Genomic DNA, 25331 nt, shown 5'->3' with positions numbered 1-25331 from the left:
GGCCCAGCCCAAGGAGCTGAGCGGGGAGGCTTTTCACCTAAAGTTGTGGTTCTCAAGCTGAGCTGGGCACCCAGACACCTGAGCCAGTCACAGAGGTGCTGTGGGATTTTCGATTTTTGAGGAAAACATGATACTAACTTGACACTTGCTGGACACAAAGCAAACCACCGACTCGAGCAGTTTCACTTTAGATCACGCTACATCCCTTTAAATTAGGGGTCCTCAAACTTTTTAAACAGGGGGCCAGTTCACTGTCCCTCAGACCGTTGGAGGGCCGGACTATAGTTTAAAAAAAAACTATGAACAAATTCCTATGCACACTGCACATACCTTATTTTGAGTAAAAAAAAAAAACGGGAACAAATACAATATTTGTATTTGCGTAGTTTGAGGACCCCTGCAAATGATACCGTACCTCTGTGGAGCTGGATTTTCAGCAGTTTCCCATGATAAAGAACAAGTACAACCCCCAAATAAGTGTGGGGCAGGAAAGGAGACTGGCCATGTCCAATCTGATTCCAAGGATGAGAAGTTGGAATGTCCCATTAGTAAGTAATTATGGCTTTAAAGAATGAAATAGAAAGATTTTTTCAATGGTGTGGTAGGCTGAATAGTGGCCCTACAAAAGGACTTTGCAGACAGGATTAAGTTCGGAGCCCTGAGATGGGGGAATGAGATTATCTGGGTGGGCCCAACATAATAGCAAAGGTCCTTATAATAGGGAGGCAGGAGGGTCAGCATCAGAGAAGGAGAAGGGATGATGCTAAGATGCTGGTTTGGAAGGTGGCAGAAGGTGTACAAGCCAAGGATGCAGGTAGCCTCTGGAAGCTGAAAAAGGCCAAGGAATGTGATTCTCCTCTAGGACCTCCCAAGGAACCAGCCCTGCCCACACCCTGATGTTAGCACAACAAGACTGCTTTTTTTTGGTCTTTCAATTTTTTTAAATTATTATTTTTTCTTTATTAAGGTATTACATATGTGTCCTTGTCCCACCATTGCCTCCCCCCACCGCCCCAGCTCGTGCCCTCACCCCCCTAGTGTCTGTGTCCATTGGTTATGCCTACATACATGCATACAAGTCCTTTGGTTGATCTCTCCCCCTTCCCCCCACCCTCCCCTGCCTTCCCTCTGAGGTTTGATGGTCTGATCAACGCTTCTCTGCTTTTGAATGTCTGCCCTCCAGAGCTATAAAATAGCAAACGTGTTGTTGTAAGCCACTAAGTATTTTGTGTGTGTGTGTGTTTTTAAGCAGATAGAGAAAACTAATGCCAATAGCTAGGACATTGTTAGGACATAAATACTTATTAAGTTGCTCAAATATTAGGTATTTGTTTTAGCCTAAGGCTCCAGGGAAAAAAAATGACTGAGACACGAAGATGCTGTGAAAGTTTGGGAACCTCTGGCCTAGAAAGAAGACCCGGGAGCCAGTGCCCAACAAATCCCTTCTCTGCCATTGAACTTCCAACCAGAATTTCACACCGTCCTGCTAAATGGATTCTCCCCAGAACTTGGTCAAGCCTGTGGAGATCACTTCATTTTATTTCCCTTTATTAGAAACAAATCGTCAGAGAAAGGTTTGGAAATAGAAAAGAGGAATAAAAACCTCTTTTTTAAAAAATATGTTTTTATTGATTTCAGAGAGAGGAAGGGAGAGGGAGATGGAAACATCAATGATGATAATCATCTATCGGCTGCCTCCTGCATGCCCCCTACCGGGGATCGAGCCCACAAACTGGGCATGTGCCCTGACTGAGAACTGAACCATGACCTCCTGGTTCATGGGTCAATGCTCAACCACTAAGCCACACTGGCCAGGCAGAAGAAACACCTCTTAATCCCACAACCCCATCTCCATTTCTGTGTGGTCCTTTCTAGTCTTTGTCAATAGGCAAACTTTTTTTTTTTTTTTTTTTTTTTTTTTTACCATTTCAATGCCAAGAGAAATCTGAATTATTTCTTTGCACCTAGCCAGTGGCTACCTCTCTTGTGACGTCTACAAACATGGAGGCACCTACTGAATAGAGTTCTCTGATCCCCTGAAGAATATTGTATTTCAAACTGACCTAACAGAGGTCAACAATCAGTCTGGGTTTGGCTGCAGGAATTAGGATAGACAGCCCCCTGACTTAGATTTCTGGTCTTTGGGGCTGTCTTGAGATAACTGAACTTGATCAATTACTAGATTACAGTTATCTGCTTTTGTTCAGCTATTAAGTGACATAATAATGAACAGTTTCCAGGAAAATCATGCCTCACTGAAATAGCTGGAGGAGAGAGGAGGGAGAAGAAGGAAGAGAAGCCTTTCAACATGCTGTTCAATGCAATCACCCCGTAAGGGAAGTGCTGTGAACACAATGGATGAAATGTAAATTATTGAGGTTCCACAGAACGCCGCTCAGCTCCCCCGCATGCCGGGCTCTGCCCTGGTGGAGTCTGGGAATCAAGAGATATGGGAACAATTTCCATCCCCCCCCACACCCCTTGCAACTGGCAGCACACAATTTGCCTCACAGCAGTGGCAGAGGCTCCTCCTGCAGCTCCACCACACTCACCGCTCCCCCAGGTGCCCCAATCCCTGCAGCCACTAGTCAAAGAAGGACCCCAGTTGGCTGGCCTGGGCGGGCTGTGGTGAGGACACCCAGGAGCCCCACAGCACAGCCTGGCAGACCGCAGCGCTAGCCCAGGGTCTTTAAAAAAAATGTGCTTCCTGTTGCTCAGAACCTCACACTCTGAGACCACAAGGTCTGCCTCTGCCAGGGGCTGCACCGCTCACCCTAATACAGCTCCTGACAAACAAGTCCACTCATCATTTCCTGGCTGGCTGATAACTGGCATTGCCTAGAACCAAGAAGAGACTTTTGGGCTCTGAGGCAATAGTCATTCTAGTGAATGAATACATGTCAATAAGAAGAAATGTCACAATGTCTTTTTAGATGTCAGTGTGTTCGAGCAGCTGTTCAGACATGGGTTTATCTCCATTTGACATGGATCTAGGACTACTTACAGGCCAGTGGAATCCAAGAAACCCATGACTGCAGCTGGGCAATGAATGCAGTGGTGTTTCCTGGCAGCCAAAGCAAAAATAGGAAGCATACTGGGTCATAAAATTCTTTTCATTCTGACAAATTCACCTGCAGAGTAATTTTTTCCAGACACTGAATTTAAAAATGAATTTGTCAAGGAGGCCCTCAAATGAAAAGACACTAATTATTATAATGAAAGTCTCTAACAAGGTTCTTGAAGAGATATAGAGATGCTGAAACTTACATTTTTTAATTGACTCCCCCATAATCTGAGGGCATTCATTAAATGAATTTGGTGTAAGTATCTGTCTGGCTGGAGCACGCTACTGGGTGAAGATGAGAAGCCCCTGGTGATACAGGGATGCAGCGTCACACACCAGCAGGCGTCACAGTTAACATGCCCGTGAGGGCCCTCTCCCTCAAATAGCAGATGTCCCAAAGGGCTTTTGGCAAGCACTGGATCACAGACTGCTCCTGGCTGATTTCTCTGAATAGCACCTGAAGTGCCAACATTCTAATTTGACAATCAAAACAGAATCCCTGTGGTGAAGTTCCCAGCGGGAGAGGACTGTCCTTCTGCTGTGGACCTTGAAGAGGCTGACTTATTCCCCGGACACCCCAGCAGCAGCGTCTTAGGCAGCTTCAGGGCCTTCTCTTGTGGAGAGTTTAGGCCTACTGAACAACAGACAATAGCAACTCCACCGTGCTCCCCACCCCCGTGTGCAGGCACACCTGGGTCCCACACAGGATGGCCTGCTCCCTGGCAGCTGGCTTGAAAGAGGGAACCCCTACACTGGGAGCATGTCTGAACTGGCAACCGACAGGGGAATTCTACTCCTGAGTGCCAGGGATAGTCTCTAGTGGGCTGCACCTCTTCATGGCCCAGAACAGTGCCAAGCACAAGCGTTGCTCAGTGAATATCTGTTGTTGAAAACTCACAGGTTAGGGTTCAAAGGTGATCTCCATGGCCACAGGCTGCTTCCTCCACCTCTGCATTAGTTTGCAAAGTCAGCTGGCCCGCCTCGGCCTAATCATCACCACACACTTCCTCCCACTGCCCTTGGTGCTCAGAGAAGGGAGAAAGCAGCTTATGAAAAACTGCACCGCCAATGTATTTATAACCCAAAGGAGGAAAGGCTATAGGGTCACTACTGATCTTTCAGTCAGTAAAGTTTCTAAGCCCTGCCCCTAAGCCATTCTGCTAGGCTGCATGAGAGACCCCCACACACTCCTTGGCCTCAGTGAACTGCAAATATAACCCACAAGGCAAAACTCATTCAGCAGTTCCACTGTTCTCTGCGCAGGTGCTATGTGCAAAGCACTGTACGAAGAAGAAGAACTTATGAACTCAATCTTTAAAAAGCGCACATCTAATAGGGAAAATAAGACAAGTATGACTGTAAATTGTGCGTTCGGACACAAATGCCTGCAAAAGAGGCACCAGGTTGGAGTAGAGGGCAGCTCGGAAGATGCGAGACCACACCCAAAGGCAAGGAGATTGTCAGGGAAGGTGCCTGAGCTACATCTCTCTGAAGTCAAGGTCCATTCCTGCGAAGTAGAGATGGAAAGGAAGCCATCTCTAGAGAGCAGTTGATGTTAACGAAGTCCTGACTTTCCCATGGGGTGGGCTATGAACTTCTTTGGTTTGTGGAATGTAATGAGTTACCACTGCAGCGGGCCTTGGGAGAAACTTAATTACCCTCTTGTCTTAAATCTGAAGCAGAGACTTCCAAAGCATCAAAAGTTTTCTGATGGCAACGTGTCAGGAAGTGGCCTCCCAGTGATGACCCTGACCAAAAGGAGCACAGGTGGGAGGCTTGGGGAGGAGCAGAGGGCCTGCGGCCGTTCGGGACCCATGTTCAGGACCTTTGTGGCATCCATCGCAAGACAACCCCCAGCTCCCTGGGTGCAAGGTGCCTGCTGGGACACACCTGCATGGGGACAGGTGAACCTGACTGGCTGTAGCTCCCAGGAGTCCAGGCTAGACACGGACTTGGGGATCATGAACCAGAGCACATGCGAAGCACAGAACCCCTAGAGAGCTAAGCTGCAAGGCTGACAGTGAGAGGTACCAGCAGGTGTGGGAAAAGCAGAGGAGCTGCTCTCAGGAGAGTAAGCACAGGTTGCCTCAAATCCTGCCCAAGGCACCAGGTTGCAGGTTTGAATTGGGGCTGAGCCCACACGGGTCAAGGAGAGGGGACTGAGCACATGACTGCCACAGTCATGAATTACGACTCAGCCTTTTCAGCATAAGTCTCTGAATCACAATTTCTCATCTCTGAGGAAGCAAAGGTAACAGGTGGGGAAGGTGAGAGAGGGCAGATGTAAACCTCATTTCAAAGAGGAAGACTGCAGATTCTGTGAAACAGATTTAGGGAGATAGCCATGTCAGGGAATACCTAGAAAGAGGTTGCTATCAGATGGCTCTATGGGCACCACAGAAGGGAAGTGGGTGAGGGCTGAGGTCAAACCCTAATGTCACACCGCTCTGGTGCTATATTTTGTGTTTCTTACAGATGCGTGGATGGCGGGGCACTGTGGGAGGAGCACCCTGGGTGTCAGCACGCTACTGGACAAATGCATGACAACTTTGAGGACAAGAAAGAAAATGTGGCCTGAATGTTATATAATTAGGTGGATTTACAAACACTGGATTTCATTATCCTGAAGTATACTTCTGGGTCTTTGGTTGTGCATTTTCAGATCTCTGAAACAGATGGGCCTTAGCACTGCTCCCTGCCAGGCTCATCATGATCCAGTTGTCATTGCCTGGAGGCCAGGCTGGACCCTGTTTTCTCTTTTAAGGCAATTAAAAAATAAAATTAAAAATACATAAATCATAACTATATCACTCAATGAATTCTCTCAAAGTGAATATTCCATGTATCCCTCACCCACCTCAGAGAGCAGAACATGCCCCTCCCCTTGGGCCCCTCCCTGGCACTCCCCTCCTCCCCAAAGGAAAATGCAGGGAGCACTCTGTAAGGGGCATATTGATGGCAAAGATGATGGACTTCGATGCTCTGAGACAACTTCCGAAGAATGGGCCTCTCTGAATGGAAGTTTTAGAAGTGCTTTAACCAATTTATTTTGCTAATACTTTCCTCTTGGTTATGAACAAGAGTGATACTTGATAATAATCTATGTCTACGTGATTCTAAAGGTGTTCTTTCAATACAGAATAAAAATTCTTAACTGAAAATAAAGCATTGTGGGATAGTTTAAATGGAAATATTTAATCTTTCTTCATAATGCATAAAATAAAATGGTGACTCTTACAACAGATGATGTCTTAAATTTGATGAAATATGATGGTCGAGCCGCCTCACCCACAGTCAACGTGGAAAGATGTCTCTATCGCTAATGGGCAAAGGACTCCAGTCCAGGCTCTATCCCACAGCCTCATTAATTACTCAGATTTAAATGCAGTTAACATGTTGATGGAGAACAGGGAGGACATAAAGCTAGAGGGATAGAAAATGTGGTATATATGTACAAAGAAATATTATTCAACCACAAAAGAGAATAAAACCTACCATTTGTGACATGGATAAAAACTTGAGGGGATTATGCTAAATGAAATCAGACAGAGAAAGGCATATACTGCATGACCTCACTTATATTTAGAATCTTAAAAACAAAACCTCATAGAAACAGATACCACATTTGTGGTTGCCAGAGGAAAGTGGTGGGGAAAATATGTAAAAGGTACAAACTCTCAGCTATAAGATAATAAGTTCTGGGGGTACAATGTACAACTTGTGACTATGGTTAACATTACTATATTATATATTTGAAAGTTACTGAAAGAGTAGATCTTAAAAGTTGTCATTACAAGAAAAAAAAAGAAACTGTGAGCTAATGGGTGTTAACTTAATCTGGTGACTATTTTGTAATATGTACATATATCAAATCATTATGTGGTACACCTTAATGTACACAATGTTATTTGTCAATATTTCATAAAACTGAAAATAAATAAGAGACACCTCTTGATAGGAAATTTGTTCATTCCTGGGAGTTTGCTAAGGGCCTTCCATGAGCTGGGCATACTATGGGAACAAAGAGGTGATGACAACATGTTTCTGCCCTTAAATAACACATAAATTATTAGTGAGGGTGTCTGACAGTTTGACACAGTTACACAAGTCCAGAGGCAGCTCACTGGCTGACTGTATGTGCACTTAGCCAACATGTTTGACGCTAACAGCAAAAAACTCTAAACTGACCTCCAGGTCCATTGACAAAAGTATCTGCTCCAGGACAGGAGTGATGGTTTCACTTAATTCTGTTTCCCTGTCAGGCTGCTCTTTGGAACATCCTGTCCAACTCACACTTGGAAAGGAATGGCCAGCCTCTTTTACAGTGAGTAAACACACCTAAGAACCCATATGCATTGTTCTCCTCAACTGTCAAGTCCAAAGCAACCCATGAGGATAATAATAAACTTGCAAAAGCATTTTAATTTAATTTTGAGGGTATAACAAGAACATTTTTGGATACCAAAGAATTCAGAAAGTTTATATCTTGCACACCGTCTTTAAAAGAATTACTGAAGGATATATTTTAGCAATCCAGGGTGAGTGAGTATAAACACATACAACATGTATTTTCCTCCCATAGCAAAAATCAACAAGGAAAACTGGAAAATAAAATGCCACATATTTATCCAAGAAGATGGACAGCTAACAGTATACTTGGGGATGAGAGACAAGGAAGATTACAGACATCACCTAGATGTTGGTAAAGTTAAAGAGTGTATTCAAATTTTTAATGCTAACCCTAACTTGAGAGGGAGGGAATCTTTCAATGTAACCATAGACAGGAAAAAGGGGTGGGGAGTATTAGAAAATCAAAAAAAAAAAAAAAAAGGATGGCAGGACAAAGGCATTTTAATTCAATATAAATGCTTGTAAGAATTTTTTTAAAAAAGAGAAAGGAAAAAGGAGAGATCTATTGAGATTCTGGAGAGCATGCTAAATAAATCCTATATAATAAAGAGCTAATATGCCAATGGTTGTGACACCCTCACGCCGGAATGACTAATCAGCAGAAGGCTGCGTGTGCGGGAGGCATGCGCAACGAGGCACGGGTGGTGAGGCGTGCGCAGGTGGGCGGGGACTTGACGCTGCGTCCCCCCACCCCCAGGTGGGGCTTGAGGGGGTGGGGCTAGCCGGGTCTGGGTCTTGCCCAATGGCAGTCGGACATCTCCCGAGGGGTCCCAGATTACGAGAGGGTGCAGACCGGGCTGAGGGCCCCTCCCCCCCCCCCCGCATTAATTTTGTGCACCAGGCCTCTAGTAAGTAAGTAAATAAATAGAACAAAAGCCTTCCCAATAATGGTGTCACATGAGCAATAGTGAATAAGTCGAGGACATTTATCGTGGAGAAAGTAACTTGGGAGACAAGAAAGTGGTCTTCAAATTTCTGAGGGTGACAGAGAGATCATACTGTTTCCTGGCTGCAGAAGGCAGGATGAGCCTAACAGGGGAGCCCTGGCACAGCAGCATCTCCCGTCACTAGAGCAGTCCCTCCAGAGTCCTCTTTTTAGGGAAGCCAGAATCGGAAGGTGGACATCTGCTGTTAGCAGGTTTGCAGCGGGAAAGGCTGCTAAACCTCTCGGGCTTCGTGCCATGTTCACGCTGAGATAACATCTTAGGATGCTCAGCGCAGGCTTCCCTCCAACACAGCTGTCCTAATGGCTGCATCCGACAATGACTTCTATTTTATGACCTCCAGGAAAAAGGAAACATCTAAAATGTTCACTGTGCACAGGAAAGAGATAATGGACCATCTGCTGGTTCCCCAACACAGTGACTTCCTAACAAAACCGTGGCTTCACCGGGTCAGTAAGAGCTGGGACAGACTGTGGGAGAGACAATCTCCCTGCCTCACGGAGCATGCACTCTGGAGATCCTGCCTCCCTTGGTTCAGCAACAGTGCAGTAGGCCCAGAGCACACCCCACTCACCACGTTGCCAAAACCCAGAAGGGTCCAGGAGTTCAACTAGTCCCCAATGGACTAGGGAGGAAGGAAAAGGGATATCTGATTATAAACCAATGGCTCCTCCACAATCTGAGCCGCTAAGATTTCTCAGTTTTTCAAAATCGTACTAAGTCCCCACTGAAGTCACCTTATCCAGGCAGTTGGGCATACATTTTACATTTTACTAATATTTAGTTCACCCTAGGAAGTTCCTCAGCAAATTTGTGGGCCCTCTAGTTTAAAGCAACAAGGAGGGATTTGGTGACAGTGGTTTTCCATTAACTTTTGCTATTAACTTACTGAGTTGGTTCCACTATAACCAAATGTTAGAATTTACTGCAAGGCATCCTCCCGACCTGCTTAGTGAGCAGCTGTACCTCTTTAATAAAAGAAGGACACAGCTGACAATTCGGGGACAGCTGGATTCAATTTGGATATAGACCCACTTGGACTTCCATCCTTTTGGGTAATTTGGCAAAATAAATGCATATTGCCCCAAACCCGGGTATGGAAAGAGTTGCATTCAATTATTGGATTGGGATAATCTGTGACTTGGTCCTTCACCAAAGAAGGGAGGTCAGGGATGGGCTGAGCAAACAAACGTCCGATCTTTTCCAGCTTGGTGCTTTGCTCCCGTTGGCCCAGTGAAGGGCCAAAGCAAAGAGCAATGTGCACCAGATATCTGTGTCTGTGGGAGGAAAGGCTCCGGGCACATCCTACCGGACACAGGGATCCCGGGCAGGCTGCAGCACCCCCTCTGGTTAAAACTGCCAGTGTTTGCCATGGTTCAGCTACAACACCGTCATCTCTGGCTGCTGGTCAAGGTGATGTGCAGTCTGGAGCTGGTCAAGGCTGCCCATGCAGCTCTCCACTGGCCAGGCACAGAAGGGGCGCTGCCACTATTCAAAAGCAACCTTGCATAAGCATTTGGTAGTTGGCTTCTTCAAGACAGAACTTCTGCTTTAATCAGGCTAGTTTCACCTCCATTTCTCTCTCTCTCTCTCTCTCTCTCTCTCTCTCTCTCTCTCTCCCCCCCCCACCCCGACTTTGCTAACGCTTTCTTCATTTCCCTATACACACTACCCACATCCTTCTGGCTAAATCTCTTGGCACATCCTAAACCTGCTCTTCAACATGGAGAAATCTGAAAATTGTTACTGTGTTACGCTGGTGTTTTCTATAGGTCATCTATGGTCTTTTGAAATCCTCCCTAATGTTGAAACATGTTTAACAATATTTTAAAGGATATCTATTTAACCTACCCTAAAGAAATAACCCAAAATGTGACCCAAAAAACCTATATGCAGCATTATTTATAACATTAAAATTTGAAAGTAATCTAAATGGTCAAAAAGAAAATTATGTAAATTCTGTTACATTAATTATGACACTCTCTGAAATATTAGAGATCAATAATGAGAACATGGCATCATAAAAATGCTTATGTTAAATGGAAAATGAAGAAACCAAGAGGTAAAATTATACTCTCCGAGGTAACAACAATGTAAAAATAATATAGGACAATACCATAGCTATCCTGTGTGACCTACACTATCGATATAAGGATCAAATGGGCTAATAAAGAAAAAAAAAAGTCAAATGGCTAAAGTGCTATCCAAATTCTAAATGGTATTAATATGACTAGTAGGCATTTGAAGACTGTTTAGGACATGAATCAACCGAGCAATAGAAGCCTTCAAGATCACATCGGTTTCAGATGCCCTGGAGAAAGTGGCCATTTCAAAAGTTCTGCTTTACAAGTTTAAAAAAAATATTTTTAATGATGAGAGAGAGAGAGAGAAACAAACAAACAAACATCAATTGGTTGCCTCCCGTATGCACCCCAATTGGGGTCCAAACCCACAACCTGGGCATGTGCCCTGAGTAGGAATCAAACCAGCAAGCTTTTGGTGCAGGTGATGACGCTCAACCAACTGAGCCACACTGGCCGGGGCTGCTTTACAATTTTTACATGGCCTTTGTTTGCATCCGTGTCAACATGTGTAGATGGAAATTCAGTGATTGTTAGTGGTATCAATGGTCCACTTGTTCAGATAGTCTTTGAAGAAAGCAGGAGTTATTCTTACAATAAAGGCTTTGCTTTATTTGAGTGAATGAGTGACTGAGTGAGAGCAAAAGAGAGAAAGAGAAGTCAAATGTAAGAGATTAACTTCTCTATCAAGTTCAGATCGGACTCTGCAGCATGAACTACACACACTGGTGACGACCTGGATACAAACACTTGATATCCTAGATTAAAGACTCAAGGTAATCTGCCGAAACCGGTTTGGCTCAGTGGATAGAGCGTCGGCCTGTGGACTGAAAGGTCCCAGGTTCGATTCCGGTCAAGGGCATGTACCTGGGTTGCGGGCACATCCCCAGTGGGGGGCATGCAGGAGGCAGCTGATCGATGTTTCTCTCTCATTGATGTTTCTAACTCTCTATCTCTCTCCCTTCCTCTCTGTAAAAAATCAATAAAATATATATAAAAAAAAAGACTCAAGGTAATCTTTCTCTAATTCTCCATGTATACTTTTCCACATGTTCCTGATAGAGAGAAATAAGCTCAGTTGCTTACAGTCAATCCGTTCACTTTAAGCTGGAAGCCTGCGTGGTGCTGAGGAACTCAGATATGTAAAGATGGAAATAAGGAAATTTCAAGAGAGAGGTTTCCCTAAGTTTTTTATGTGACCCTGCATCAGGTATTTGTCAATATATACCTAGTCTTTCAACTTTTATTTTCCTCTTTCCCTATAGGAACCACAATTTTCCTGAGCCAGATACATCCTAGCTTCTTCATTGCTTTGTTAAATGCGTCTAAAAAACGTCTCTGGCTTCCTTGTGGATCTGATTAAGATGGAGTGAGCACACTCCACCCCTGTCTCGCCCACTGAATGTGGCTATAAAACCTGGACAGAACAAACAGAGCAGCTATTTGAAGTCTCTGAAAAGTATACAGTAGTAGGGAAATGAGGGAAGACAACCAGAATTTGATGTATCACCAAAGTGGTGGTGACTCTGCCATCTCCTCATCCAGGACCCCCAATCCGGACTGAATACAACCTGATACCCAGAAGTGAGCATCTGTATGAACAGCAGAGTACCAGGATAAGCCACCTAGTCCTGGCTTGTAGAGCATGAAAGAGACCACCTAATTCTCAGAGATAGCAGGCCAAATCCAGGCAAGTTCCCTTTTCCATTCCTGTCTTCTCAGCGCTCTTGTGTCCTGGTCCCCCAGTGGTTCTGCAGAAGAAGAGGGCTCCACGGGTGCCTGAAACTCGGAGGGAGGAAAACTTTCTTTGCAATTGGAAATGCTGTCGTCTGAAGAGGGAAAAACAAACAAAAAAACCCAACCCTTGGATGTTCTCAGTCTTGCTCTTGCCTAGTCATGGATGTGAGCCAAGGAAGAGTTTAGCAGAGCAGGAGGAATAAAGCCCATGCTTTCTGGCTTAACGACCAAGGACCAAGGACAGATGGCCCCAGGAACTGGAATGTACTCCAGTGATTGCAAAGAGGGAGGAGCTCAGGAAAACCACCCCATAAAGCTGAGCTCCTGGGCTCACCCTGAGCTGAACATTGTAGATATAATCCTAACTAGCATACTGTATACCCTTAAGTTCAGGTGAGACTGCCTGGCACCCACATGGCCATGGAGTGGCTCAACAGGGACAGATCAGAAGAACACAGTGAAGACTTTGAAAACACAACTGATACTGAAACTCACAGAAGGCTGGTAGGAACTTAGAATCCAAACTCAAACTGGTGGAGTCTCTTAATGCAATATTCAAAATAGTCACCAAGATAGTTCATATTGTGGCTTATAAAACAAACCTTAGAGAATTTATAACAATTGAAATCACACCAAGTATGTTCTATGGCCATAATGGAATTAGACTAGAAATCAACAATGGAAGCATAGCTGGAAAATCTCCAAACATTTGGAAATTAAACAAAATAATCTATTGGTCATAAAGGAAGTCTCAAGGAAAATTAGAAAATATATTGAACTGAATGAAAATGAAAAAAATATATTAAAACCTGTAAGATATAGCTAAACCAGTGTTTACAGAGATATAAATAGCATTCAATGGTTGTAGTAAGGGAAAAAAAAAGAAAGGTCTTAAATCAATAATTTACACTTCCACCTTAAAAACTAGAAAAAGAAAAGCAAAATTGCCCCAAACAAGCAGAAGAAATGAAACAATAAAAATAAGAGCAGAAATCAATGAGAATGGGGAAGAGATACAATGGAGAAAACCAATAAAATCAAAAACTTTTTCTTCAAAAAGACTATTAAACTTGATAAACCACCCAGCTGGCGTGACTGAGTGGTTGAGTGTTGACCTATGAACCAGGAGGCCAGGGTTTGGTCCAGGTCAAGGCGCATACCTGGGTTGTGAGCTAGATCCCCAGTGTGGGGTGTGCAGGAGGCAGCCAATCAATGATTCACTCTCATCATTGATGTTTCTATCTCTCTCTCCCTCTCCCTTCTTCTCTGAAATCAATAAATATATAAAATATAATAATAATTAAAGAATAAAGGAGATGCTTGTGAAAGAGTGGGAATAAAACAGTTATGCAAGTTCTAGACTTTGTTTCACTCAAATAAAATCCCAAGATGTTAGGGTTAGATGAGACTTTAGATTTCTGGAAGACAGTAGCAGGTTGGAAGACAGATAACAATGGGACAGGGGGACAGAGGTTCAGGGGAAAGGCACAGACTCATGGATGTAGCATTCAGATGGAAAATTGAGACACGGAGAAGTGAAGTGATGGGGTGACGTCATGTGAGCAAACTCAGATGGTTTGTACAGAGCTGCATCTAGAACTCAGAATTTCTGCTCACAATGTCAACTCGTTAAAACAGAGAACTAGGGAAAATGCAGGGCCACTTTTGTCCCTGGATTGTCTGTCATCTCTCTGCTCAGTGCCAAGTTTTGGAACTTTACCACCTGAGGTCAAAGAACACAGTCGCTGCTTCTCTGACGAAGGGAACACCAGTGTGGACAGATAAAAGGTGTTATTTTGTAGAGTTCGGGTCAATTTATTAAGCCCCCACCATGTTCCAGGAGCTATGGTAAGTCCTGGGGGAAAACTGGGGTTATTATGGGCCATCCCTTGCCAAACACAATCTAGGGAGAGACAGACATAAATAAACAATTACAGCCACGTGACAAGTGCTACAATTCCAGGATGCAGATGCCACTGGGGCCTAGAAGTAGGAGCACTCAGTTCTGCCTGTGGACTGCGGGAAGAGCCTGCTGGCCACACAAGGGAAGATGCTCCAGACAGAAAACAGCACACACTGGCCACTGGGGGTAGTTTCATCTCCCGCCCCAGCCCACTCCACCCATACACCCAATCAGACCTATTCACACCCAGCTGGAGGGTACAGAAGGAGAAAAAAAATTCCAAGTCTAGCACAACTTCAGTTTATGTTTGCAGGTATTGTCCAAAAATCTTAAAATAGAAAATATGTAATCAATCACTTTTCTACAACAATATGGGAAATATTCTCTTATAGGACAAATATTACATTGTGATAATGACAATATAATAATACTACCAATCCCCTTATTTTGGGGAATCTCAATATATAGCAAGAATTAAAATAGATAATCCTGAGTTGAAGTATAAATACATGTCTTTTAAAAGTGTAGTTGGTAGATGTTCACTCTCATGTAAGTGAAAAGAAATGGGTTTCTGCTTTGCTTTGCTTTGCTTTGAAAGTATCTAGGTAGCATTCAGGGGTTGCTTAGTGTACGAATCCACGGTTCTCACAGCACAGGCTTCTCCAGGTGTCTTCTCTGCAGAGCTCCATTTCATAGTTTAAAAGTGGAGCCAATGTCCTTTCATCTCAAATGCTCATAGCTGGAGGCAGCTCCCATTTGGTCTATCATTTTAGGAGAAGAAACGAGAGGTGGGGAGGTTTAACCTGGGAGAGAGAAAGGGAATGAAAAAAACGGGCCTGCGCGGAACCTGCCAGGTTCCCGGAGAATAATGACCTTCCTGAGGAACGGGGCCATGCTGGTCCTCGGTGGGACTCCTCGGCTGTGGCCCACAGCACCGGGGCCGAGGATTCTCTGTAATGAGGCTGCCTCTGTGGGCATCGTAGGATGCTTAGCAGCCTTCCTGGCCTCTACCCACTAGATGCCGGAAGCACCCCCCTCCCAGTCGTGACAACCAAGAATGTCTCTAGCCATTGCCCCTGGCTGAAATCCCTAATCTAGATGAACTCTGACCAGCAACAATGCTGAGGATCTCAATCCTGTTACCTGCTTCCTACTGAAAACCCTTCTCTAGTTGATATCACTTTCTCCCCCAAAATAAACCCAGTAAAGAGTCATTGGAAAATACTTATATTGGCCCTTGGACAATACAAGTCTCCACCTTAAGTAATTAACACTGTTGGTCAGAGAGAACCTTATGCATTGAATTCCTCTGATTAAAACAGGCTCCAAATAGCACTGCCCACTCAGTTGCCTCTTCTAGAGCATTAAGAATTAGTGCTCCAGCATTAAGAGGGTGGCTGGGCGTTTCATTTGTCCCGTCATGTTCGTTCAATCATTCCACAAACATTCTTGAGCATTTACGGTGTGGCCAGTGTTGATCCAGGTGGACAAGCAAAAGCTAGTTAGATAACAAATTGGTAAACAAACACATCATGATACTCCCTCATAAGTCAATAAAATAAAAGGGCAAATAAGTTCGAGCTGCATAGTCCTGTATGGAAGCCACTTGCCACATGTGCCTACTGAGCCATGAAACACAGTGCATTCGAACTGAGATGCGCTGATCACACCAGATTTCAGACTCAGTGCATAAAGGAAATATCAAATGTCTCATTAATAATTTCTATATTGATTAGATGTGATAATGATAATATTTTGGATATACTGGGCTGAGTAAAATCTGCTATCAAAATTATTTTGCCTGTTTTCTTTACTGTTTAGTGTGGCTGCTTGAAACTTAAGCTGCCACATGAGGCTTACCCTGTATTTCTACTGGGTAGGGCTGGGCGAGAGAACCAGAGAGAGGCAGGATCTCCTTCAGCCTGAGACCCCAGGAACGGTCACTCCACCCTCTGGAAGACCAGCGTCCCAACTAGAGGAAAGGCAAATTCACGGGGGGCTCTGCGATGGGAATGAACCTGGCCCACTGGAGCCACAGCCAGGCAGTGTGGCCCAGTGGGGAGTGCAGAGGGAGGGAGGAAAGAGCTGAGGCTGGCAGGGCTGCGGGCCAGGCACTAGGCAGGGGCCTGGAGGCCAAGTTTAGGATTTGGGATTCCATCCCGGGAACAGTGGGAGAGCACTGGAGGGTTTGCGTCAGGGGAACACCATGGTCTGATTTAGACTTTGTAAAGATGCTGCACTCTGGCAGCCATGTGGAGAGGGCTGGCGTGTAAGCCAGAACAGAAGCAGGGCCACCAGGCTGGTGTCAATCTCCCAGGACCCCAAAGCTTTTGGCCGCTCCAGGTGCCTTCAGAAGAGGATAGGAGACAAAGTCAGAGATGAGACGTTGCTACGTCTCTCCCACAGAGAGCTAGTCTTAATTCTACTTACATTAAAATTCTGATTATGTAGAACACCTCTTCCCTCATAAGGGAGATAAAGGGAGTGTTTATTATCCAAATCCAGCCTGGGATTCCGAGAGTGCTCCTGCTGCTTCATGAAGTTCCGCATAATCGGCCTCCTCGGAGCAGAGAGGGTGTTAGACTAGCTTTTCTTTATTAACTGGTTTCCCATTTCCTGTGTTCTTCCATCGCCACACTAATTAAGTCACAAATTGGGAGGAGGGGTCGGAGGTTTGTTGTTCTGATCGCATTTAATTCTTTTACTTCATTCTTGCTATTTTAAATTAACTCAAAATTTGGTTTTCTTCTCTCATGAGGCTTCTATCCCTTTCACTGGGCCCTATTTTTGTATTTTAGCTTCCGGGGTTCACCCCTAAACCCCCAATTCAAGGATGTCAGCTGAACACCAACCCTCTAAGCTCATTTACTCTGGCATTTTCCATTTGCTTTGCTGTTTCTAGATTCTCATTTTCCCCTAGCTCGTTGGTCATTTTTGCCACTGGTGAGTCATTTGCTCTGAGTCATGCTTGGCTGTGATGCAAAGCCACGAAAATGCCTCAGAACGCACCTGGCTTACAAAAGGATGTCACTGAGAAACAGGGTCTGCACCCAGGGTCTGTTTTCCTAACTGCGTTCAATAAGCAGGAGGAAAAAATAACCCATTTTTGCTTTTTTTCTTCCAAATGTACTATTTCTCTCCGCATTTGTGGAAAGAGTTTTAGTCAATTCATTTCAGACTTTCAGAGGCAGGAGAACGTATCTGGAATGAACCTAGAACCCCCAAGGATGAAAGGCGGTCTTCCTTATGTAAGGTTCTTCCTCCGCAGTACCACGCGCAGCTCCACACATGGGCCACTTCAGGGCCGCTCTTCCTTTTGAGAGCTGTCAAGATACTGCTCTACACAGGGGCCACCACGCTGTGCACAAAACTAAAGACGAGAACTGCCCCCGGCCAGAGGAGACTGGGAGATGACAACTAAATGCAACATGGTACCTGGGTTGGATCCTGGCACAGAAAGCTGCCTGAGTCTGTGTGCCAGTTCTGCCCTTATAAGCTGGGTGATGGGAGGCAAATTACTCCGCCTACCCATGCCTCCGTCTTCTCATCTGTGAAGCAGGGATGGTAACAATGGCTATCCCATAGTGTTCTTGTGAAGGTTAAAGTGACAACCCTCACATTGAGCACCTAGCACTTTGCTGGGCATGGCAAAGTAAACGGGAAAAACATGAGCTACAACAACCACCTTACCCCTCAGGAACACAACACAAAGGTCCCCTTCCACCTTCCTGAGCTTGCCACCTTGCTGATCTAACTGTGAAGTTTAAGGAACTTCACTCTGAAAACCACTCCATGAATAAAAGCTTCTCCCCACACTCTTGCCTCGAAAGCCTCATTCTTCAAGCCCCTTCCTTCCAAAATTAAACTCTTAGCACAGGTGTTGTCACTTATCACATGGGAACAAACAGCCTATCCGGTCCACACAGACAGGGGTTTGAAAAGGCAGGAAGAAGAATGGATAGTTGGGATGAAAGCACAGCCCACAGTGTGGTGGCGGGGGGGAGGGGGGGGCACTCAGGGACATTAAAGGACAGCAGATCTCTGGAAGGAGCCACACACAAGGGAATGTTGGGATGGTGCTGCTGGGGAGAAGGCTGGGAACCCAGAGGGTAGGAAGGCAGAGCCAGAAATGACTTTCCACTGGCGTTCTTTGTGTATCTTTTGAATCTTGTATCATCTGCATGTATTACCTAATCAAAATTAATTCAATTAAGTAAGGGAAGGGGGGATCTGATATTGAGTAAGACAGAGCCAAAAATAAAAAGGTCTCTGAGGGCAAAGGTGCAAGTCATTTCAGATATTTTGCTGGCAGCCTGCCCTGCTCTCACCCACTCCCTTACCCCCTCACCCCCACCTCCAAAATGAGAAAAGTTATTCTATGACCTCCTGGATGGCTTGTTTTCAGAATATCAGCAATAGCCTTTCAGGGCAAAAATCTAAGACTCTGAAACTCAGGACTCTCAAAACCGTATGAAAAGGCCCTGCAGAATCACTGGAACAGCTCCACAAGGGAAAATGCAACTTCTAATGATATCACCTCCCATCAAAGCCACTGCGTGAGGTCCAACACTGGAGCGCCATATTCCGCTGTATCTTTATTCCACCACTGGGCATCAATGAGCTGGTCCTGCAGCACACGGCAGGGTCCGGCAAAATGAGGGTGTATTAGAGGAAATAATCCCCCCAGTCCCCCGCAGAGCCAGGGAAGAAGTCCCAGATGCTACCGCATTTGCCACCAGTAAGACCTGTCCACCAGCAGGCGGTGAGGGGTAGGGAGGCCGAGGCTTTGTAATCAGAGTCGGCAGGTTCATCTGGTCCTGCATGACCTTGGGCAAGTCACTCAATTGCTCCTCCTCACTTGTGACATATAGAGATCACCACTTACCTGGCAAGTTGTAAGAACCATGGAAGCTTTATGTACAAATATCCAAATCCATGTCATTATCCCTAAAAGCCCAGCACCTCCTGCCAGTTTTTCCCTTTAAAGTGTCACTGGACTTGAAGTTGGAAGATGTTATGCATTGAGTTGTGTCCCCCTAAAAAGATGTGTTGAAGTCTTAACCCCCGGAACCTGTGAATATGGCCTTATTTGGAAACAGGGTCTCTGCAGATGTAATTAGTTAAATTAAGAGAAGATCATAATGGCATAGGCTGGGTCCTAAATCCAATTTGACTGGTATCCTTATAAGAAGAGAAGAAACGGAGACACACATACAGAGAAGGTAAGTGAAGGCATACACAGGGAGAAGAAGGCCAGGTGACACAGGGGCAGAGGCGGGCGGGGTGCAGCCGCAGCTGAGGAACGCCAAGGTCTGCTGGAAGCCACTGAGGCTGGGAAAGGCATGAATAGATTCTCCCTCAGAGCCCCAAGAAGGAACCACCTCACCAACACCTTCTGCATTTCTGATCCCTCCAACCGTGATAGAATAAACTCTCGTTTTATGCCACAGTGTGTGGTACTCTGTCACATCAGCCCTAGGAAACTAATTCAGGAAGTTATTTGATTTTGCTACCTATCGAATGCGTGAATTCTCTTGCCCAAAGGTCAGCTGGCCAGCTTATGTATGACTGTCTCTAGTAAAAAACAAACCAAGCAACAAAAAACCAATAGTATCTACCAACGAAGCAATCCCCGCCCCCCCATGAAAAGGTTTGACTGTCATAAATACCATTCATTTAAAAATATTTATTAAGCACCTACTATATGCCAGGTACTGTTTGGGGCACTGTTGATAAGGAGTTGTAAATGTGGAGCAGACAATAACAGGGTCCTCAAATAAGGTCATTTCTGATAGTGTTATGAAAAAATAAAACAATGTAATAAGATAGAGTGAGTGGGATCCAGGAAGTGGATCCAGGAAGAAATTACCTGATTGTTAGGGAATGCCCCACTGAGGATGTGACTTTGGAGCAGTGACTTGAATTACAGGGAGCCAGCCGTGGGAAAATCTGGCAGGAGGAACCACCGGTGCAAGGGCCCTGAGGCAGAGCAAGGTAGACATGCTCAAAGCACAGAAAGAAGGTGGGCCTTCCGTGAGTAAGAGAGTAGTAAGTGATGAAGCTGGAGAAACAGGCAATGTTGGTCGGTACTCAAAGCCACCCCAGTAGACTAAGGTAAGATGTTTCAATTTGATCCCATGAGTACAGGGAAGCCACTGGGGAGAGACATGATGACTCATAGTTTTCAAAAGATCTCTCAGACACAATAAAGTTCTTAAAACTGAAGTCTTTCTCACTATTACTTTTATCCTTTGGTTTTGGGGATCTTGGGCCTTTACAGGACAAGTTTAATAAATGACAGTCTGAACCTTTCATGAGGCTGGCTCCTAAGATCCTCGTGGCTTACTGACTCGAAATCATTCACCACTGGAGCAATTCCCAATGAACATGCTTGATTTTTCCCTATGTCCTTCATTAAATGTGATGTCTAGAAAGGAACACAATATTCTAAGCATGGAGCAGACTGGAACTATCACCTTTCTCATTCCAGATCTATATTTCTATTGATTGCCCTAAGTTTGCCTACTGAAATGTATCTATGATAACCTCCCCCTGGAGTCCCTCTAAACACACACACACACACACACACACACACACACACACACACACACAAACACCTTCACCTGAGGATATGTTTAGAAAGAGGAAAAGGTGGAGGGAGGGAGGGAGGGAGGGAGGGAGGGAAGGAGGGAGAGGGAGAGAGAGAGAGAGGCAGAGAGAGAGAGAGAGAGAGAGAGAGAGAGAGAGACCTTGATGTGAGAGAGAAGCATCAGTTGGCTCCTGTATGCACCCCCTCCTGTGTGCAACTTAGGTACCTGCCCTGACTGGGAATCAAACCCACAACCTTTTGGTGTACAGGACAACGCTCCAACCAACTGAGCCACCCACCAGGGCTGAAGTCCCTTCTTGATGCCCAGGGATTAAACCTTGTTCTTTCCTTAATGAGAACAGTTGTGCCATGTTTGTTGTTGCGTTGTGTGTGTTTTTTGGTAAGTGTCACCATTACCCAAACAATACCATGTATTAAAACAATTAAAAAAACAACAACTACTAGGTCAGCTCCTGAGGTTTCACAACCACTGCATTTCTCTTCCGGATGAAGGACAAGGAAAACAATTATGGCAAGTTTCCCTACAATTGCTTTGGTCTCTTGCATCACACAGCTGAAGACACCTAGACTATTTGGAAACACTGAGCACTTGAGCAAAAGACACTCCCTGCAATCATACTTCCTACTGGGTTTCTCAAAGACTTAAAAACAAATCTGAGTAGATGCAGACGATCTTACGCTCGGGGTAGGAGGAAGTGGTGAAGGCGCATCTGCCCCTGAAAGCTAAGCTGACTTCGTAAGCAGGGAAATGGTAGGAGGGAAGGATGCTCTGCCAATGGATGCTGGGAAAGCCCTGCGGCCTCTGGATGTGCAGCTTTCTGGCCAGCTCCGCCCCACATCCCCTTCCACATCCTGTGTCCGATGGCTACGTTTACCACTGCTTTGCCCCCTCGTACCTAAGTGACCTTGGGCAAGTCACTTAGCCTCAGTTTCTTCATGCGTGACACTGAAATGAGGACACCACCTATCACTCCAAGTTTATTGTGAAGATCAATTAAGATTTTGCGTGCGGAAGCCCTTTGTAAAGTACTCTCGTCGTGTAAGAGTGAGGGGTTATTATTGGTAACAGGACTTTTCTCCTCCCTTTGCAGCTCTTTCCTGCAGCTCATTGCCTTTCCATGACTCTTTTTTATCTTCCAAGGATGCTTTTGATGCTTCTTTTAACCTGATTATTTTCTTTTTTGAAAGAGGAGGGAGGCAGAGAGGGAGACATGTAGTATAACTCACCCCACTCTAAACTTTTCCTAAAGATTGTCCTAGAAGGAGTCCCTTTAGAGCCATTGGAAGTCAACATAAAGCAGTTTACTTCTGAAGAATCAGTCATTGTCACGAAAAGAGAACCACATCTGATATTTGTGGATGTTCTCCACTTTCTGGAATTCTGTAGCAAATTCATAATGTTGATAACTTACTAACGTCACTGAATAGCTTCTTCATTATCTTTAACTAGAGGCCTGGTGCACGGATTTGTGCACCGGTGGGGTCCCTTGGCCTGGCCTGTGGGGATCAGAACCTCCAACATCCCCCGAGGGGTCCAGGATTGCGAGAGGGCGGTTCTTGGGCGATGCACCTGGAATCGGGGTCCCTCCTCTCTGGTTCCGGGTGTGTCACTCGAGAACCGCAGCTGCCAAGTCACTGCAGCTCGGCAGCTCCTGCATTGAGCATCTGCCCCCTGGTGATCAATGCACATCATAGCTACCGATCGGACGGTCGGACAGTCTGATGGTAGCTTAGGCTTTTATATATGTAGATTGTTACATTCTCAAATAATACAAACTATCATCACATTAACTGACAATGCCCTACAAAAGACAAAAACTGAAAAAACAACAACAAAAACATGAGAATGCATTCCAGAACCAAACGAGAGGCTGAAGATAATCTGCTGATCACCAAGAGTGCTATGTGTGCATCCTCAGCTATCTTCATTTCTTTAATGGAAAAGGAAAATCTCATGAGTCAACTTTTTCATTGCGAGCCGATCTCCATAGCTTATTGCCCTGCACTTCAGTCCTATTTCTCAACAAAGTGGAAACAAAAAAATGAGTGACAGCCAAAGGGAAATACTTTGCATAATGGGAGAAGACACACTTCCAAACAGAAATATGAGAAGACGGCAAGGAGCGCTCTCGTGTAATACAATCTTAAGTTTCCTTTTTTTTTTTTCTTTGCTTAATTCAGTGCTGAGCATCTCCGCTGCCCAGGTTTAGATTTAGGGAGGGGGTGGCTGCAATTAAATGAATCTGAAGCATTAGCCTTAGGTGACTATGACCTGGGCCCTGACAGATGTCAGCTTGCCTGGAACACTGACTCACCACAGCTACAACCCCCAGGTCAGGGCGCCTCACCGGTGCCAGCTCAGAGCCAAGTTCCTGCTCATTCTGCAGGTTGGCACCCTTGCCTAGCACTTAACCAGAGAGTTGGAGGCGCTGGCCAGTACCTTTTCCTCTTCCCGGTCCCCTTCTCCCAAATCCCATCTACGTGCAACCTAGGGAAGCACAAACCCCCTACAAGAGGAACATGTCCCCAGCTCCAAAAGACCACATCCAGTCCTTTCAAAGGCCCGGACACCGGTTCAGCCGTCCGGAACCAGCTGTCCTGCACTGCGCTTCTAACGCCGCGTTTGTGCTGCTGTGCCCTCTGCAAACCCCGCTGTGCTCACAGACCGGCCCGGAGGAGGGGAGCCCTGGGCAGGCGCCCCCACCCCTCCCGCGTCTGCCACTCGGGAGCAGAGAGGCAGCAAACTTAAAACCGAACACACGCACGACTTGGCAAAGGTCTTTCCAGCCTGGTCGCAGGCACTCCCCCCGGCACGCCTTCCCAGGGGCCTGGGGGTCTTCATCCCCCTCAAGACAGGGAGCCAGCTCCATCGCAGAGCCACTTGGCGACACCATCTGCCACCGGGGCTGGGAACCCGCGTACGGTCCCCCAGCCTGCGGGCACCCCTTCCCGTTTCTTCACCCCCGCCGGGCACCGTGGACCCCGCAGGAATCCCTGCGGCCCAAGGCCCTCGACCCCGCGTCACCAGTGACCCCCTGCCCCTCCCACAACCCCTCACGCGCGGGTCCCAGAGAAGCCCGTGCCGTTGCCTCGGGCGCTCCAGCTGTCACCCTCCGGAGAGCTCCCGCGCCTCCCCGGGACCCGGGCCCGTCTACCCTCCGCGGGCACCGGCGGGGGTGCCCCTCTCACCGCGGCGCGCCGGCGGGTCAGGGAAGGACAGAGCGAGCGGGCGCCGGTGGGCTCGGCGGTGCAGCTGCGGCGCTGGCCGGAGAGTCGGGTCCTCGCGCGAGCTGTCAGTCAGCCGCCGCGCCCGCCCCCGACCCGGTCTGCGCAGGCGTGAGGGCGGCCCGAGCGACGTCACGTGACAGGACAGTGCCGCCGCCCGCGCCCGGCGCTCACGGCTGTGCGGGGTCCTTGGCGTGCGGGTGGCTCTCCGCCCGGCTGCTCCTCGGTGAGGGGCCTGGACCCCCGCCTCTGGGACTTTGCTCGGAGATCTCCGGCGGGAAGGTCCCGGGAACCTCGTTTCCTGGGTCTGCTTAAAAGTAGGGTGTCTTGGGAAGGGGAGCAGGCTGTTGTGGGCGATCTGGTAGCTGTAGGGGTGGGTGGTGAGGAGCTCTGCAGGGAGCCGGGGAGCATGGCCTGGTTCTGCTTGCTTCCCCTCGCCCAGTGTCCCCACCTTTAAAACACCGTTTGCCATTTCCTGCCCGCCTGTTCCACCGTTAGGGTCAAGTCACGGCATTAATGACCATACTTTACAAATAAGAAAACAGTATGGAGTTTCCTCAAAAAGTTAAAAATGGAACTGTTGCCCTAACCGGTTTGGCTCAGCGGATAGAGTGTCGGCCTGCGGACTCAAGGGTCCCAGGTTCGATTCCGGTCAAGGGCATGTACCTTGGTTGCGGGCCCTTCCCCAGTGGGGAGTGTGCAGGAGGCAGCTGATCGATGTTTCTAACTCTCTATCCCTTCCCCTTTCTCTCTGTAAAAATTCAATAAAATATATTTTTAATAAAAAAAAATGGAACTGCTGTTTGACCCAGTGATCCCACTTCTAGGAATATATCCCAAGAAGCCAGAAACACCAATCAGAATGGATATATGCATCACTATGTTCATAGCAGCACAATTCACCATAGCTAAGATCTGGAAACAGCCTAAGTGCCCATCAGCAGATGAATGGATTAAAAAACCGTGGTACATCTACACAATGGAATACTATGCTGCTGTAAAAAAGAAGGAACTCTTACCATTTGCAGCAGCATGGATGGAACTGGAGAGCATTATGCTAAGTGAAATAAGCCAGGAAGTGAAAGAAAAACACATGATCTCACTCATTTATGGATAATAAAGAACATTATAACCTGATGAACAAAACGACAGATACAGAGGCAGAGAAGCATTGAACAGACTGTCAAACTACAGCGGGAAGGCTGGGGAGTGTTGGTGGGGGGGAGGAGGGAGGTAACAGATCAACCAAAGGACTTGTGTGCAGGCAGATAAGCATAACCAATGGACAGAAGACATTGGGGTGGGGTGAGGGCATGTGCTGGGAGGTAGGCGAGGCGGGGGGAAGGTTAATGGGGGG

General features: G+C 46.3%; 1 protein-coding gene across 2 annotated transcripts in view; it reads right to left on the bottom strand.

The window, feature by feature from the left end:
- KIAA0513 overlaps positions 1–24061 on the bottom strand; it is a 49752-nt gene extending 25691 nt beyond the window's left edge. Inside the window, exon 1 of one of the 2 annotated variants that reach the window (XM_081107971.1) lies at positions 23939–24061. The gene's annotated coding sequence lies outside the window, so the exon portion shown is untranslated. The remainder of the gene's footprint in view (positions 1–23938) is intronic. The other variant, XM_081107972.1, reaches the window with a different exon arrangement.
- Positions 24062–25331: the final 1270 nt, after the last annotated feature.

The sequence above is a fragment of the Myotis nattereri genome (assembly GCF_964212035.1).
Source record: "Myotis nattereri genome assembly, chromosome: 15".
In the NCBI taxonomy this organism is placed as follows: Eukaryota; Metazoa; Chordata; class Mammalia; order Chiroptera; family Vespertilionidae; genus Myotis; species Myotis nattereri.
The sequence above is the reverse complement of the archived record's forward strand: the minus strand, read 5'-3'. Positions and strand labels throughout refer to the sequence as shown.